Below are 19,350 nucleotides of genomic sequence, written 5' to 3'. Positions count from 1 at the left end.
TAAAGTAAATATTTCGCTATTTTTTTTTAAAAAAAGTGTACTGTAATATAAATAATAAATAAAAGAACTGTTATTAACCTAAAGAATGTGGTTAAATGATTATGCTATGGTTTGAAAAGTAAAGTTTTCATAGAGTTTCCGGAAACCTCACATAATTTTTTTTATTTTCTTGAACTTGAAAATTCATAATGTATCATTCCATTATATTATGTAATCTTTTTAATCCAAGTAATCTATGTATTATAAATTTTTTTTACATTTAAATTTTATTTAGATTTTAGGGAACATCTTTGGGCCATTTCATGATATTGTAGCAATCGTAAATATTCGATTTTAGTGATTTATGATTTCTATAATTAGATTTTCTCGTTTTATAAGCACAGTGCAAATATTTTAGAATTTTGACACTTTTATAGGCTGCTGTGTGCCTGAACAACTACCAAAATATTTGGATAATTATGGCCAAACATGGGCCCTACTCAAATAAACTGATATTCCTTATTTTATCCATAGTCCAAAAGCAAAACTAAAAAATAGTAATGAAATAATTCTTAATTTTAAATTGTCCAAGGGAATAATTCGATGATCCCAAGGGAATAATTTTTAATTGTAATTCTCTTGATTCATTCAATTGATATTCGATGTATTAAATAAAAAAAGCAACTAGATTTTATCACATTTACAAAACGTTAAGCAAACTTGATGCGCCCTATAATGCATATTTTTAAGTTATTTAATTTATTGTTTTCAAAGTTCTGAATACTGTTTTTTATTTACCTTAGAAATATTAGGTAGAAATTTGAAGCTTAATATAATATGTGGCGTCATATAGTGTCCCCATAATCTCAACTTGTTTACCATAACAAATAAAAGCCAAATTATAGTTTTAAAAATATTTTAATGATACGTATAAGACCTGCAACCTTGAAAATAATATAAAATGCAATATATTTGTAAAAACCGTTTCACAGCTAAAATGATAAATAATTCACCTTGGGATTAAGAATTCGAATACAAATTATTAAACTGAACTTAAGTAATCATTTTGTTTATTACATTCATGACATGATGTTGTTGCTACGATATTGAAATGCAAACAAATCCATTGCCCATTTCTTGATAGACACGCTATCACGTTCTAAGACACGCAAAACATTGAATTCGTTTGGCGAAAATCTCATGTTTCTACTTTGCTTTCTGTTTTCTACTTTATTCATCAAGTTATTGTACATTGTCTTCTGAATTTTCCCAAAACAATGATTTGCTATTTGTGGTATCATTTGATAGTCGACTAGTTTGTAGGATAGCTGTGAGTGGTTTTACTAAGGTCATTTCTAAATTCTGAAGAAATATTCTTCTAGAAAGGTTTCAATTTTCTCTTAATTTTCAAATAATCCTACAAACACAATAATTATGTCTATTAATACTATATATACTATTTAAAAATAAAACTAGCTGACATCGTTTGGTACAAGCGAACACGGACATTTAGCCATCATTTGGTCCCAACGGGACGCATTCCTTTTAAAATAATTATAGACAAATATCAGTTATTCGATTTTTTGAATTTAATAATATCAAGTCAAAGTGCTTTATTTAAGACTGCTGCTCTGTTACACTTAGGTACATATAAAATACATCATAGGTTCTTTAGAAAATGTTAGTTTTCTAAAAAGGCTATGCTAGTTAGAAAATCTTAGCTTAGACTATACAATATCTGTTTAGATGAAGTTCTACAGGAGCCTCTTTTCGGTTGAAGTGCCAGTGATTGTTTCTGGCGTATGTAGTAATTCTGTTGATCTTCTATGAGTATAATTGGTAATTTTTTAAGCTTTTCTGAAAATAAATTGCTCCATTGAAATATTGTGGTTTAAGAATGTTTTCAACTCAGTTTTATAACATTAATGCCTAGATGTAGTTATTTAGTGGAACCCAGATCAAAATGTAATTTTTTATGTAATTATTTTTCTTTATAGGGGGAGGTATAAATTTCCGAATTAGTAATAAAATAGAGTGAAACAGTTTTAAAAATACTGGAGGGACTACAATTTTTTTAAAAATTAATTATCCAGCAGAAATTGGCATTGAATTCATTTTATGACCCCACTTGATTATCTGAAAATTAATTTTTTTTATTTATTAAGATAAAAATAAATCTGTTTTTGTCATTTTTAATATAAAAAATGTTGTTTTCTCTCTCTGAGCTCATTTCTATCTTTATTCTATTTCTGTCCTCGAATTTTTCAGCTACATTAAATTTTTCTTCTTATGAATTTCGAATTTCAAAAAGTTAAAGACAATATTTTCAAATTAATTTTATTAAAATAAGGATTAGATGATGATAAGTGCATTAAGTATGTGCATGAAATCGATAGTGCCTTAATTCTTTAATGAAGTAAAGATTTAATGGCATATGGAATTCTGTCTTTATTGCCAATCAGCCTCCTCCAGAGACCTATCGGCATGTAGTTTATAAAATATATGTCAATGTCGTATTATTAATGCCTCATATTTTTCAATATTCATCTCTAGAATCGTTAGTTTTATATTTCACAGTTCCTCTTTTTCTAACGTGAGATTTTTCTTGATTATAATAGTTTAGAATAAAATGCTAAAATATATAATCTTACCAGTCACTTTTTACGAAAAATAAGATGGAAAAAATGATGTACTTACATTTTTTCAGACAGCGAAACGTTTTGATAAGTATTGCATAAGTAAAAGTATTTATGCATTAATAAAATAAACAAAACTAATTGTATTTGCAACGCAGCTCAATATAAATGAAAAGGTTACTCAACAGTCTAAAGCACCTACAATGCTCAATCACATACTGATAGAGAACTGAAATTTTGTTGATCATGTCTCAATAAAAAACACGCATCCTGCTAAAATTATATTGGTTTTTATTTATGTATTTATGTGCGCAACAGAAAATCCAATTATTTTAAAGCATACCTCAGAAAAAAAAATAAGGACGAAAAATAAAGCTGTCTAATCGTAAAATAGGCACAAAAATTGTTTGCGTATCATATAACGTTTGCACCATCAAAAAAAACCCCAGATCACATAAAGATATTATGAGTTTAAAAGTAGAAAATCGTTAATCATAAAAGAGGTACAAAAATATTTGCGCATCATAGTGTCATACAATACGGGGTATTGCTGAATTCGACCGACAAATTCAGTGGGATGATAGTAGGCATCAAGAGGATAAAGAATCACCATACAACATAGGGTCCCAAACGTAGTTCAGTAGGTGAAAATCGCAAAAATATAGGGAGTCCGAGAACTGTTGCAAAATGTAAAAATTTAATAAAAAATTAAAAAATGATGTTTCAACTATGAATTTTTTAAAAATAAAAGCACATTCTTAAAAGTTTATTTTCATGTAGGTAACATACGGATTTGATCTAGGGTGTCTTTAATTACTGAAAACGAAAAAGTAGTTTAGAACCCATATCTACAAAAATATTAAAACTTGAAGAAAAATAAAAGCTTGAAAATGTAAGGAATTTTATATTCTATAGTTTGATATAAGCGTGTAGTGCGAAAATTGTGGAGTTTCAAAGATATTCAAGAAAAATTAAAATGGAAATCAGAAAATATCGTTGCAACATAAGTATCGATATTTGCAGAGAACGTTAAAAAAATCGAAATATAAGTTCAGAGAAAGGATAATAGGCATTAAGTAGATGAAAAATTACCAGAAAACACAGATATCGAAAAGACTATGAGCTTGGAGAAGAGAATATAGGAACAATGTAATCGAGAAGAAAACTTCTCGTATGTAAATTTTTCATGTGTTCGAGGAAAATAAAAGCAGCAAGCAAGTACTCATTAATGAGCATTGCAGAATCGATGGTCGTTAAACTTCATTCGCAAACAACATGCCAGATTTTTCGAATGCAACTAAAATGTGCAGGTGCACCATCAAGCATTAAACAAATGTTTTGGCTTATAGTTGTCGGTATTACCTGGAGTAAATCTGGAAGGATATGCTGCAAGAGAATAAGGTAATTTGTGCAACTGAGGTGTTCGGGCAGAAGATACGGTCTCAATAGATATTCTTGCCCAGATGTTAACATTAAACTTGTATTGCATCTTCGATGAGATAGTGATGAGAGAATTTTTGAATGACCAACTATGTGCATTGCGCGTGTTGAAAACACCTTTTCACGTAAAGCAGGCTTCTTCTGAGATTAAAACTCTAGCAAAAAAATGTGCATCTTCCTGGTTGGTATCAAGCTTCCACCATGCGAACTCCAACCAATTTGCGATTTTCACTGAAAAACGTTGATTGCGACCCATTGTTTTCTGGTAATTAAATCTGTAATCTACTAAATATCTCTTATCCTTGCTCTGAATTTATCTTTCGAATTTGTTAACGTTCTCTGCGAACATCGGTACTTAGGTTGCAGAGATATTTTCTGATTTCCATTTTAGTTTTTCTTGGAATATCTTTAAAACTCCACAATTTTCGCACTACACGCTTATATCAAACTATAGAATATAAATTTCCTTACATTTTTAAGCTTTTATTTTTCTTCAAGTTTTAATATTTTTGCAAATATGGGTTCTAAACTACATTTTCGTTTTCAGTAATTTACAACCCCCTATATCATCAAATCCGCATGTTACCTACATGAAAATAAACTTTTGAAAATGTGCTTTCACTTAAAAATATCCATAGTTGAAACATCATTTTTTATTTTTTTGTTAAATTTTTACATTTTGCAACAGTTCTCCGACTTCGTACATTTTTGCGATTTTCACCTACTAAATGTCATTTGGGACAGTATTTTTTATGGTGATTCTTTATCCCTTGGCGCCTACTATCATTCCTTTGAATTTGTCGGTCGTCGAATTCGTCAAAACCCTGTATAATTATCAAATGACAGATATCACATTAAGGCTGTATTAGTTTAAAAGTAATTGACATTTAACCTTAAGAACGTTGAAAGACAAGTATTTAAAAAATAATCTCTAGAATGTTTATCAAAAATACCATAAAATTTACATAAGAAATAATAATTATTATAAAATACGTTTAAAACATTCAGAAATAACTTTCTGTCTCTGAAGGTTTTAGTTCCTTAAAGTAAACTCACTATATTAATGTTTTGAAGCCGCTGCTATGTGCTTTAGTTTCCAAGTGAATGAGTGTTTCTTTTGTGAGATTAAAACCTACATATTTTAATTTTCAAATACATGAGAAGGAAGAAATATAACCGCTAAAAATTCTACTGTTAGCTTTTGATAAATTTACTGGTTCTGACCACTTGAACCAATATTTAAATTACATGATAGCAATTTCAGAAAGAAATTCGTTATTTTAGTGTCAGTTTGGGATCGAATATCAGAATGATCAGTTGGCGATCCATGGCCAGATAGTAAATCTGACACCTCACTTTGTATGATATATTATAAAAATTACCTGTTCAAATTTCCACGTCACACTACCAGCTGGACTTTTATTTTAAGGCGAACGATTTAACAAATGCACCAGAATCAATCAAACAATGGATCTTTGCTGAAATTCAGTTCTGAAATTATGATCCTCCTATCTTGAAGCCGTGACCTTACCATCAAGCCACCATGACACCATTTGTCTATGCGATTTTTGATGATATACTGATTTACTTAACTTTATACATAAGGAAAAAAATTTCTATTAAAAAAAGAGGATATCTATAATTTTTTTATTCCGGAATCTTGATGATAGCTGTTGGAGTAAAATATCAATAGAAGTATTAACGCATAAAGTCATTTTGCATTTCGATTTAACGAAATGCAAAGCTAAATTTTGCAAGTAATAGACTTATAAAGGCTAGATAGTGAGTCATATTATACATCATTAAATACAGGAGATCTTGAATGCAGACGGTGCCTATTTCTTCTTGCAGCTTGTGTTACCTGTTAAGAGAAAAATGCTACATTGCACATTAAGGTAAACTCAGTTTAGTAATATTAAATCTAATTTGGGGATACATGGCAGCAATTTTAGACAAAAAATTCGCCATTTTCATACTACGTCTTGGTCTGATGACTGACAATCCATGGTAAGATAATACTGTATTAACTTCCTCTCGAAAATTCAGCGCCATACTCCTGGAGGGCAATTATTTTGCGACAAACAATTAAAGTACACCAGGCCCTCATGAACAAAAAATCTTTGCTGAAATTCAGTTCTAAAATTATAAACCTCCAATCTTAATGCCCAGATCTCATTTTGAAATCACCTAGACATCATTAATATCTGACAGGAGTTTCCTGACGGCAAACGTTTAGTTTAATTATATAAACATTCTGTTTCGAAACAAACACGATAGTTGTTTTGAACAAATCTACTTACTACTAGTGTCAAACTACTTACTACTAATGATTTACTAGTGTCAAACTATGAATGCAGTAATTAAACAAGCATACCATTTCCTTCGCCATTCCGACAGAAGGACGTTTGATTATTGGCATTACATTGAACATGTGTAAGGTCCACACATGCGGGTGAGTTACAGAGTAAAATATCGAGGCTTTACAACAAGACAAATATCATTGTTTTTGTTTCTAATGGGGTTTTAGATAAAAGAATGATTATCATGACATTTATGAACTTCATTCATGATATTTTGATTCAACTCCTAAAGAAGTGGTCTTGAAAGCAGACAAAAAAAAGTAGGTGACAACAGTTTTGAGAGTTATTTAAAAATTGCACAAATTATTCTAATTGCACTGTTACTGCGAAATTTTTCATTTCTGGTAGTTCTCCAATTCCAATGAATTAAGAAAGACTTTATCTAACGTCATTAAATGATCATGAGGATTCAATCCTTTCAGCAAACTTTAAAGAGTCTGATATACAAATGGTCTGCAAATGAAGACAGTAGAATAAATAAGACAAATCTGCCAACATGCCGCTCGAGATTCTCTAGTATTTCAGAGAAACTTCATCTCAATTGATTTAAGCTGTATTTTATTCTTCATAACCATCGTCTATTCATAGCATTGATCCTCAAATATATAAGGGAAGCGAGGAATTTTTAAACATGAAAGCAAACTGTGCATAATGCTAGTGACAAAAATAAAGGGCTATAAACATGTCAAAAAGTATACATGTTGCCAATGATGTCATTATGTAACTGTTACTATTAATTTTTCAACCCAAAACAATTTTCAACGGTTATATTCTGTCGAGAATAAAAAACACATTTTCAGAACAAGGTGCTTTTGTCAGCAAGAATGAAAAGTAATACATATAGAATGTTTTAATATATCTTGAAGCCTTGCATACTCAATATTAATGCAACTTTCAATGAAACTTTGTTTGATTTAAAAGCTTAAATTCAATGGTTGCATTAAGTGGATAGCATTGCAGAAACTCGCAGAAATTACTTTTTAAATTTAAATTTTGCTTTTTATTCAAATGTAATTATTTTTCACTTTGAGAATTGCGTTTTGCTTGAGAGTTCAATGTTCTAAAAAAATGACCAAAACAGAAATGAAATTTTAAAAAAAAAATTAGAGAAATAATGAAAAAATAAATAATGAAAATATGGGAAATGAAAGTGGAGCCGCCGTTAATAATCTAAAGAATGTCCACTGCATATACAATTGATTGATTTATATAAAGACAAAAAGTAACATCTCCTTATTTTGAACAAAAGATATTCCAAGTAATTTCATATTGCTATAAAGAGTATTTGTTAAAGAATCAGTAACATTTTTTATGATTAATAAATCAAACAACCTTATGTTACTTATCCAATTACAATTATTTTCCTATCATTGCGCATTCAAAATGTTTAAATTTCTGATACGAGATATCTTTTCCCAATTATATTTTCTTAGTTTATTTAAATGTCAATGATAAAATTTTATTCGACAATGTTTTTTTGAGAAGCTTTCTGTTTTACTCAGATCTTTGATCAAAAGAATTCTTTGAGACATTATTCAGAAGAAAAATTATTTTTGTGGCACATTGGTGAGCAGTTTTATTGAGGATACATTAATATGTTTACATAAAATTTCATCACATTTCAAAAAATCATGTATTAAAAAAAAAGAATTTGTAAATTCACATTAAAATCAATATTTTGAAATTATCTCTTTTAAAAGTGTAGAAAGTAGCAAACATTTTGCATTTTTAATTATTACTAGGCTATTTTGATGCTTCTATTTATAATTACTATTATTCATTATTTCAAAACTGCAAAAAAATGAGAGAAATTTTTTACACTATACTGTGAACTTAACATTGGAACATTAAACAAAGAGAAGAGAGAAAAATTACAGGATATTTGTAACTTTGCTTACATCCTTTTTATGCTGTTTATTTATTTTAGAAAATTGTTGTATACTAATCTAGAATTTGTGTTAAGGTTATTGTAGGAAATCGATCTTCAAATTTCTGTATATAAGCAGCCTAAAGAAACTGCCCTTCAATTTAAAAATGAGAATGACCAAGTTTCAGTTCAAACGGCAGATTTTAAGACCTGCCTTATCAACAACCTTAAATCATTCAAGAACTAAAAGAAATCACACTTTGCCTCTATAATACTAAAACCTAAATGATTTCATTTTAGTTTTGTACAGAATATTGATGAATCCCTTTTTATTTCCATAACTGTTTTTAGAAAAGCAGTCAGGATCAATGTAACAGATATTGAAATTTTACTTTTTAAAAAAAGGACAAATATTTATATTTTTTAAAATTTTCAGCAATTTAGTATCAGGTAACTCAAGTAATATGCTTTTCATTCAATAGATTTTTCATAAGATAGTTAAGTGAAACGAAGGATTGCATAGATGGGGGGGGAGAAAATAATGACATATGAATTAATTATTCACTATAATAAACTGTAAAGAATATATATCTTGGAAATAATTTTTACAAAAATAAATTTATGAAATAGAAATAATTCACCTCAGTGCAAAATCATATATCGAAATTTGAACAATATTGAAATAGATATCTAAGTATCATAAACTAAGTGTCCGAAATTAGGAAAGTGGTAGACAATTTAAAAAGTTCGACTTCATAGGTTAGACTTTGCGATTAAACTGCTCTATAATAAACAATTCAGCAATTGTTTGCAAAATATATTGTTACGGATTTTTCTCTGACCATCGGGTTTTTTTGATAGTGGGTGTGAAAACACAATCAGCAGGCGACAGTGGAAAACGCGAAGACGCGAGTACACAAAGACGACGAATATTTACAGCCGAGAAGAACACAGGAAAGCACACAGCAGCACATTACAGCATACAGTAACCCATATGTAGTAATCGGCCACAGCACACGAAGCGGCCAGACAGAATCCAGCAGGAGAGGGGATCCTCGGAGCTTCGCTCTACGGTCTCTCCAACAGTAGGCTTCTTACTGTCTCTTCTTGCTTTAGCTGTCGACTCACTACTTCTCACAACTGACTACTACACAAGGGATACTACGCTGCCTCTACAGTAGACAATAGGATTTGGTACACAGCGGTTCAGCACTCGCTGCACATAACGCTGGCACTCCCCTGTTGCTTCACTATTCTCTCGAAGATAAGTTACTTATCGGCAACTCCGACAACAATTTCCGACGACGGCCCAATTCAACAACACCGCCATAGCTTGAGAGTGCCAGCCTTTAATAGTTCCCGAGAGGCGGGCTTTGAATCTTCTATACCAATCGGGCGTATCTCGGTTCCTAATGGACGGATCGACAAAATTCTCGAAGTTTCGAAACATTTTATCGCCAAAGTCGCCAAATTTGCGCCAAACTCTGGGATCACTAGATCGGCATCCGGCAACATCCAATACGGATGACTCTAAATCAATCTTTCTTCGGGACACTTTTCGAACTGGGAAGCAAAATTATACATTTGTAACAATATTGTTTCTGTTTTCCATCTCTCACAGTGGTTATGTTGCAATATTATTCAAAATGACGTATGATTTTCTTAGCTCTTTTTAGTATATGTTATTGTTGTATTGTGACTTATGGCACTTTATAAGCCCGCTGACAGTTATTTGTCAGCGATTTAAACCAAGTGAGAGTATCTTTTTTTTTTTTTTTCAGTAGAGCCAACTAGGGCCAAGTTTACGACTTGGCTACTTCATGCGTTGCATTCGCTTACACAACCCCTTTTTACAGTGGGAGACGTTCCCATACCACACAGATAGAACACAGAAGAACATGCCCGAACCCGGGACGCCCAGATCTTTTAGTATATATATTTTATTTGTAACTAAACTTGTAATTAATTAACCTCACCTTCAAAGAAGCCAAATGTTTTTACGTCATCTGAATCGTAATGGAAGAAATGCATTAAAGTGCTGAAACTATTGGAGAAGTTTGAATGTTAGTGATATAATAATAGTAAACTTCTTTCTCCAAAAGATAATGATCTTCCTTCAGATTTGTTTGAATATAGCAATTCATTAGTCTTGCATGCTTCTTTTATCTTCAATTAGAACGCTTACTACACCACCATTATTAACATTGCATCATTGGATTTTTTAAAACTTAATTATTTTGATTTGTTTGTATTTAGCTCAATAAAAAAGGTTTTGAATTCAAAAGAACTGTCAATTTAAGTGCTGGGCCATATGAAAAGTTCCATCAATTTTTTCCTAATTAATAAAATTTCAGACATTTGTGAATCCTGATTGATACATAACGTGGTTTCAAAAAAAACAGAATCAAACTTTAACATATTTTTTTAATATAAATAAGTAACTAATTTTGATGACATTTATTTTAAAGTTTCTAAAGAAAAATTTCTACTCTAAATTTCTACTCTTTCTTTCTAATATCTCAAATTTGAACTTAAAAAATCACAAACACAGCAATAAAAATTCTTTATAACTCTTTCTGGATTGATTAACTGTATGATTTTAAACTCTGTGAATTAAAACTAGTTGCCTGTCCTGGACCAATTACATTCATTCTTCACTTTTACATTTTCATTTATATTTTTCTGCAATTTTAGTCTCAACACGGTCTGCCTTTTTTCGTTTTTTCGTTATTTTGTACAAAACATTGTGAAATTTTTTTTAAAAAAAATATGCTTCTCTTCTATCTTCAAAGTAACATGTGGGAAGGTGTCATTCCGCTAAGAAAAGTAAAACTCCTCCGTTATGAGCCTTGTATTGTTATCTATTTTCTAACTTAACTTTAATATAAAAGAAATTGCATGAAACGTAGATATTGATTGGTATTTGGTAATCTTTAATTGGATAAAGGGCATGAATAAGGGTATAAAAGTATTCGGATAGATTTGGATCTGAACATTTTTTTCTATATTTCTTCAAAAAGAAATAATAAATCATGATGGCGAAGAGTTAATTCGGATTTAATTGGAAGAGTTAATGGACTAGTTAATTTGATATTTATTTATGGAATAATGAATTCTGTTCTTTATTTAAATAATTTAAAATTATCAGCTCAAATTTCGGGTTTGGAAGCAAATTTATTTTTTATAAGGGTATTTTTATTTATTTTTATTGTCTTTGGATGCTATTTCTAAAAGCCGAATTTTTTCTTTTTACTTTTTTTCTTTTGACATAATAAAATGTTTATATTAGGAATTTTTCAATAAACTGTCTGAAAAAAAATAGTTTTATACAGAAATTAAAGATTGATGCCATTGAACTAAAGGAAGAAAAAAAAATCAAGCTTGAAATATTACTATGCTATAATTTTTCGGTTAGAAAGTTCAATATTATTTTTTTACTTAAATATTTTGAAAAAAACAACTATACTTCCAAATGATTTGTTTCTTTATGATAAAATTAAGTTCTATTATTACTTGTCCCGTTATTTTCAAATTTTGTAATGCTTGAATCATATCAGCTCTATTATATTTAAATCAGTGAAAAAAAAGTACAAATCCTAATTATGTTATTTTTTTGTGTGAATCTGTCCGATAAATATAGATCTAAGTATTGAGCACACTATGCAAGCCCCCTGGCTCAAGGCAGATTTATAATGTTAAGGAATTTAAAAAATTAGATTATTGTCGTAACATAAAACTTAACCATCTTGAAGTGAGATATTAAGGCACTTATTGTTCTTTTTTCTGATTAATTCAGTTACATATGTGTTAAAAAAATTGAAACTAGATAAATCAAAAATAGAAAATGCAAGGTATCAAAAGTTTTTATTGTATGATGTAAATTATAATAAGAATTTTTTTTACTTTTCATTTGCAAACGACTTTTAAGAAATTGTTATACTTTAAAAATTATAATACTTTCTATTAAAACATCAGTTTTCAAGTTGCTACATAATTCTTATTTTTGGATCAAATTAAATTAGATGAAATTGTCGAAACACGACAGTTGTCAGCCAGTAAATCAAGCAACCAGAAATTATAAGAACAATGTACCGAATGATTGAAATCAGCCAGTTGTACCTGCGAAAAGGAAAAGGACTTTATTATGAGATGTATTGTACATTTTGTAAAACAAAACTATTTTACAAACTAAACCAACCAAACTAAAAAATAAAATACTTTCACGTCACAATACATTTTTCTTATGATTGATTATGGATTCTTGGATAATATTTATGAGAAGCTGAATTAAGGAATGATTTATCAAGTGACAAATGAAAAAAAATCATGATTAGAAATACATTTTTAGATATCATTTGTTAATGAATATCTATCAAATTAATTCGAATTAATAAACTAAAAATTGCATTCAAATAAAAATTGATTCTTGAATTACTATAAACTAGAATACTACCTAGCTACATGTGTTTGAGGAGAATTGTTTTAATTTTTTAATTCTAATCAAATGATTAGATTTACATTTCCAAATTTCAACAACATATCAAACATGCGGGGAAATTTTAGGGTTCGAAAGATTTATTGCGTATGATACTTGTATGCATATATAAATGCTTAAAGGCATTATTAGAACTTTGATGGTAAAAAGCAATAATTTTTTGATCTATTCCACTATCTACGATATCGTGGAGTATATATTTTTCTTTGAACTGAGAATCTTTTTGGTGGAATCACTGCAGCACCTGTTGCCATTTTCGCTCCCGAAAGTGAGGCTGAACCACCATGGTGAACCTTTTAAAACCCTGGAGAAAAGAAATCTTTGTTTGTAAACAAAGAATTATAGTACAACAGCCTCTATTTTCTGCACGTATTTTTAAATGTTATAAATACAGCCGACCCATTATCAAATGCTTATAAACTGTAATGCCTGCAATAAAACATAACAGAGAAAATCGGATCTCACTTTTATATAACAATGCACACTCTCAATGGAATGAAAAAAAAGGGCAAAGTGAATTTTTTTAATTTAAGAAATAGTGATTGTGATTTAAAAGTTTTTCTAAAGCGCATTATATGAGCATCCCAAAATAAATTTTTGTATACACATTTATGATAGATTGCTAAATTTCAAGGCCTTTTATTAAAAAAAATATATATAATGTTTTTACTCAATATTCTTATTTTCTGAACTGTTTTCTACAAAACCGTTTGAATTTTATTTTTTATTTCATTCTTTAGAAAGCTACATTAATTTTAAATATGCATAAAACACGTCTTAATATTATTTTGTATCCTTTAATGCTATTTTCTCAAATTCTAGATTCTTGTACAATTTTCTTGCTAAAAACACCGTAATTAAAATGTGATGCATATTTTCTATTTGAATATGATACAGTAATTCTGAAAATTTTTCTATAGTTCTGAACTAGAAACTAACCAAATTGTTCATTTAGAAATAGTCTATAGTTGTTTTAATACTTTAAAAACCCGTGAATGCTATATTAATTATTAGTTATATCGCAATATTAAAGGCTAATTACAAATATAGCCAATTTTTTAGTTCCCGAACTAAGTAATAGGTTTCTTACGCTATCTGCAAGTTTTTAAACAAATCAGTTGATAAACCTCTAAATTGGAAAGTGTTTGCTTTATGTTTCTTTTTAGCCAAATCTCTCTCTCATTACTAATTCCCCCCATTTTTTAAAGATATCTTCTGACATTGAATTAATATATTTTTTTATAAATATATGCCAGCCTATTGCATGCAAAAAATTAAAAAAATATAATTATTTTTTATCCTTTTTCTTAAAAAAAGCATTCCAAAATTACCACGCATTTAAAAAAGAATATATAGTAAGAAAGTTAATTAAATTATTCCTTTGATAAAACTTGATGTAGTATTAATTTAATTTCTCCTAATATAGAAAAATGGATGGAAGGGATTGATAAACAACAAAGGGTAAACTATATCTGTTTCTTACACAAGGCACTATAGCGTTCTAATGTAAATGGTATCAAATAATCGCATAACAAGCCTCTTATAATCTACACTTATTTAATTTCGGAATGCATTGCGCATTTTGAGTATATATACGTTTTATTGTAAGGAACTTGAATATTTATGTTCGTCATGTGATGTTAATTGACTTCATTATAATAATATTTCTGAATTCCAAAGACAGAATGTAAAATGAAAGTGAAAAAAGAATATTCATTTTTTTTATGTTCAGCTTATGCTATTAATTATTTTTTGGTTGCCGATTTCTCCATATATAATCAATTAGTTTCACTTCATATTTAATAAACCAATGCTAATAAAAACTAATAAAGATATCATGTAAAAACTTATTAAATACTACAGGGAAATATAAAATTTTTAAACATTTCTTTCATTCTTTAATATTAAGAAATTTAGACTTCCAAAGAAATGGGAAAAAAAGCCGCAATTACTGTATTATGATTTCGTGTTGCCTTTTCCAACTGGGAGATGGAAGTTCTTGCACAGTAGGCTCCATATATTCATCTAATTTTATTGATTGGATACCATTATCTAAAATCTGTAGCAAGAAGAGAAAATCTGTGAAATTACTTAATAAAATATTCGAATGTATTTGAAATAAACTAAAAAAATAGTCCTACCTTATTTAAAATTAGGTTGATAAATTGTGGACTTATATTATAAGCAATATTCAGAAAATATAATTTTTCATTTCGAAAAATATAATCACAAAACAATTTTAAAAGTTTTTAAAGCAATTTAATAAAAATAGTTTTTGTAAATACACTTTTATTATTGCATTTATAGGCATTTTTTAAAATTTATATCCTGATCCTGTAATCTCACATTTACAATTTCCTAATATATATAATAAGTAAATTTGAAATCAGTTACTAGGTGATGATATATCTGTTGAATTAAATATAGTTAAATTTATAATTTAATGATAATTAGCATCTGAAAATACTAAAATAATGTATTATAATCGAAAACACATAAGTATGCATAGTTTCAAAACTCATTGCAGCGAATAAAAAATTCCGTATTTATTAAAAAAAAAAGCAAAAATAGCGATAAAATTGGTGTTTTTCTAATTTCAAGATTTCTCTACTAGAGTTATGCTTCGTAATTGCAGTTATTTTAATTCATTTAGCATATGGCTAACATGATGTATAAAAATATGAAAATAGGAAGTCAATGTGCATTATATCTTATTTCATGAAAATTTCCATTTTTACAGACTGTGAAAATGTATTTTATATAGCACAATTTGCAGCCCTAATTTTCAGACTTTTAATTACATTATGTACTTTTATTTAGGTACCATTCTACGTATGATCATGTACCGGTACTTCATTTGCGTTCATTTTCTCGATGCAAGATTTAGTTCCACATCGCTGCATTCGTAAACTGCTACACATACCCCCATATATTCCATATATTCGGAAATTTATATAATGACATCTACTAGCGGACTTTTAAATACCTCCAACACCATTTAGCTTTAACTTCATCTAGTTGGCTTTAAACTTCATTTTTTTCTGACAGGATTTTTTTTTCTCTTTTAAAACTTTCTGTTCCTATCTCGCTTAAAGTTCTGTGAACTAATATAAACTGTAAAGTTTTGTGTTTCTGAGTTATTGTATTTATAAGCATCTGAAACTAGAAACCGAAAGACGTGTAACCCATTGGCAGATTTAGTTCAAATTTTTATAAAAATTTGCATTGTTCGTATTAATTTTGTGTGCCAAATTTTACCTATATATCTCTTTACGTTCTGAAGTTATCGAATTCATTTGTAATAGAATTGCCATAGGGATATGTGTTCTCTAAATGGATTTCATTCAAAATTTAACAGAAATGTGCTAATTTGGATTTTAAATTCATATACTAAAACTGTTCTTATCAGTTTAAAGAATTTTATAAAAATCATATTCTCAGACAGACATAATACAACAATGAGTGTTTTCGAAATTATGGATCTGAAACTTCGAAATACGCCAATATTTCAAATAAAATTTAGCTAAATTTGCCTTTAACCTTGAATTTGCGCGTTTTTTTTTCAGAACCACTATATTTATTTTTTTCACTCGTTTCTGGATTACTCCCACATTCCGATCCATATCAATTGATCGGAATGCAGGAAGATTCAAGTTTTGATCATTACCTTTATTCTCTGAAGGAGAGTAGGTATTCATAAAAAGTAATATTTCATACCTTCCTTTCATTATCGTGGAGCAAATCATTCAAGAAATCCATGTTAATTGTCTCACATTGGGGCGTCATCATCTGCGCATTTCCAATAGCGAACAAAAATTTATGAATAGCGTAATATGTAGCAAATACACTGAAAAGAAAGAGAAAATAATCCAAGAATTGAAAACATGAAGTATTTTAATAAAAAGTAATTTTTTATATAAACGTACTATCCAACAAACAGGAGGCATCCAAGTAAATGTTTAAAACAATAAAATGAACAATTTTTACATTAGGATAAATGGTGTGATACCATACAAAAAGGTACAAGAAAAGCGAATAATGGTAAGCCGAAAAAACCCAAGTGAAAAAAACTTGTAGATTATAAAATCAATGAGAAAAAGTACAACAATACTTTAAAGAAGCATTCAAAAACACACGCAGTACATAGATGAGGTTGATCAGTGAGAGCAGTTCCGTACAGAATACTGACATACCGTACAGAAATTACTGTGAATAAAAGCGAAAGAAAAACTTTTTTTGCTATTGAGTAGTTGTGATTAACATGCAGGTTTTAGCGGTTTTTTTCTACAGAGATAGATAAATAATTATATCTCAAGAGCTAGATAAATTAATTATATCTCAAGAATTATTGCTAATTTAGGAACGAAATCGCATATATACATTTTTACATAAGTAGAAAAATAAACATATATAAAATGTATAAATATGACGTATATTCTAGGGAACACATTAAAAAAAGTCACGCTTGATCGAGTTATTAAAAATCTCGAATACCTTAATGGAAAAACTTTCGTCTTTATAAATAGGATTGTTGAAATAAACATATCACCTCGAGTTATTTCCATCATAAGTTTAAATACCTTTGATTGTTTTGCTTAATTAATGAGATAAATGGATCTTTTAAAGAAAGAAAATTACATTGATGCAATATGAAATTGTCCAATGTTATCCAATAGGTTCTCCAATGCTTACTCATTGTTTGGCAGAGTTAATTCTGTTTGAGAAGATGTTAACTAGAAGAAAAAAGATTATATTGATTATCCATGAAAATCTCCCCCAAGAATAAAAAATGAAAATAAAGTATTTCATAGTAGAAAGGGATTCATTGGATGATATATTTCTAATGTGAAATCTTTTGCGCTTTTTTCCATCACTTACTAGGAAGGTCGAAAAATTATTTCCAGAACTTTTCGAAACTGTGTTTATATAAATAATTCATAGGAAGTCAATTCAAGTTCTAGTAATGAATTTGATTGAGATAAAGCGTTACAAAATTTGAAAGAAGACTTTCTGACTATCGTTTTGATAACATGGCAAGTTGTTTGTAATTGTTTTTCATTTTACGTAATTCCTTATTTATGTATCATTTTATCAATTGATTTTTTTTTGTTCTGAACATTACTGATGATATTTCTAAAAACAAATTATGCTAAACGCGAAACAAAGAAAAATGTCTAATGATATCTTCTGTTAAAGTTTTATTTTGTGCATGATTATTTTAAATCTACCCAGAATAAGAACTGTTTAATGTATATGAAGTAAATAAAAGTCTATTTAAAAGGACAAGATTCGAGTAGAGTGAACAGGTAACACCAAAGAATCTCCTTTGAAATATTCTGATTTCTTTTCTTTTGATGAATCTGAACCCGAATTCAGATTGTATTCATTTCGATTTTCTGAACATCTCATAGAGAGATCTGGACAAGGTGCATAAAATGTCTTTAGTAATTCCACAATCGATATAGTGAAAATTATAGATTGAAAATTATTGTGTGGTTTTGTATTTGAACAAAAATTTTTTATTCAGTATCTTTATTTCCTCAGTTGTACTATACATATAAGGAAAACGATTATTTCTTTATTTGTATTTAAAAAAAATTACTAACTTTTCTTTTAGATTCTTTTTTTTATAGCTTTAATTATCCCAAATCGTAGTTTTAGTTTCAGTAAATCATCCAAAATCAATAAATTCCAGACACATCCAATACTTCTTCAAAGTTTTATCAAGTTCAAAATTTCTCGCTTAAATAATTTTTTAAATGTGTTTCCTTCACAACTTTAATGCACAATACAATATATAGAATATCCTGTATGGACATTGTAGGAGTATTTAGTATTTGATGGGGGTTTTTTTTCTGTAACAGCTGATTTCAAAACTTTTATATGATAATTTTTTTAATATATTTGTTAAAAAAATTACAAATTCTTTCTGATGTTGGTTGATAATGACAAAATGTTAGCTCATTTATTCATCAAATATTACATCCCAACTTTTTAAAATATATCCGATATTAGGAATGATTACCTTATATTGACTTATTGATCAAACCAGCCAAGTTTATTGGCCTGTTTGGAATGATCTTAATTTTAAAAGACTTAATAAAAATATTATGATGTCGGTCTTCAAAAAAGACCATAATAAATGGTGACCATTAATTAGTTATTAACAGTTTCGTTACTTGCTGGGATGACTTTATAAATAGGAAATAGAATATCCTTCTAAGAACATTATAGAAATCCTCTTAAAATTCATGTTCCATGCTAACAGCACCTTTGTCAAGCAGCGTTCACATGATGCCAACAATTGCGTGCAATGGAAGGCCATGCCTACTGCAGAAACATTGCGGCACCCCAATGGGACAATAGCAAATATTTCACTCATCGGGACAACTACTTCTCATTGTCTCATTCCTGTCATCTGACCTTCCTGAAGTAGGCGTGTCCTTCTATTGCACGCAATAGTTGGCCTTGTATAAACCCTGCTTCACGCTATGTACTGAGTCGGATTGTTCCATCTAAATGAAGGTTTTTAGAAATCAAAGGTTAGTAAAATATCTTATTTTTCATTCACAA

The sequence above is a fragment of the Argiope bruennichi genome, chromosome 7 (genome assembly GCF_947563725.1).
Source record: "Argiope bruennichi chromosome 7, qqArgBrue1.1, whole genome shotgun sequence".
NCBI classification, from domain to species: domain Eukaryota; kingdom Metazoa; phylum Arthropoda; class Arachnida; order Araneae; family Araneidae; genus Argiope; species Argiope bruennichi.
Note: the sequence above shows the minus strand (reverse complement) of the source record.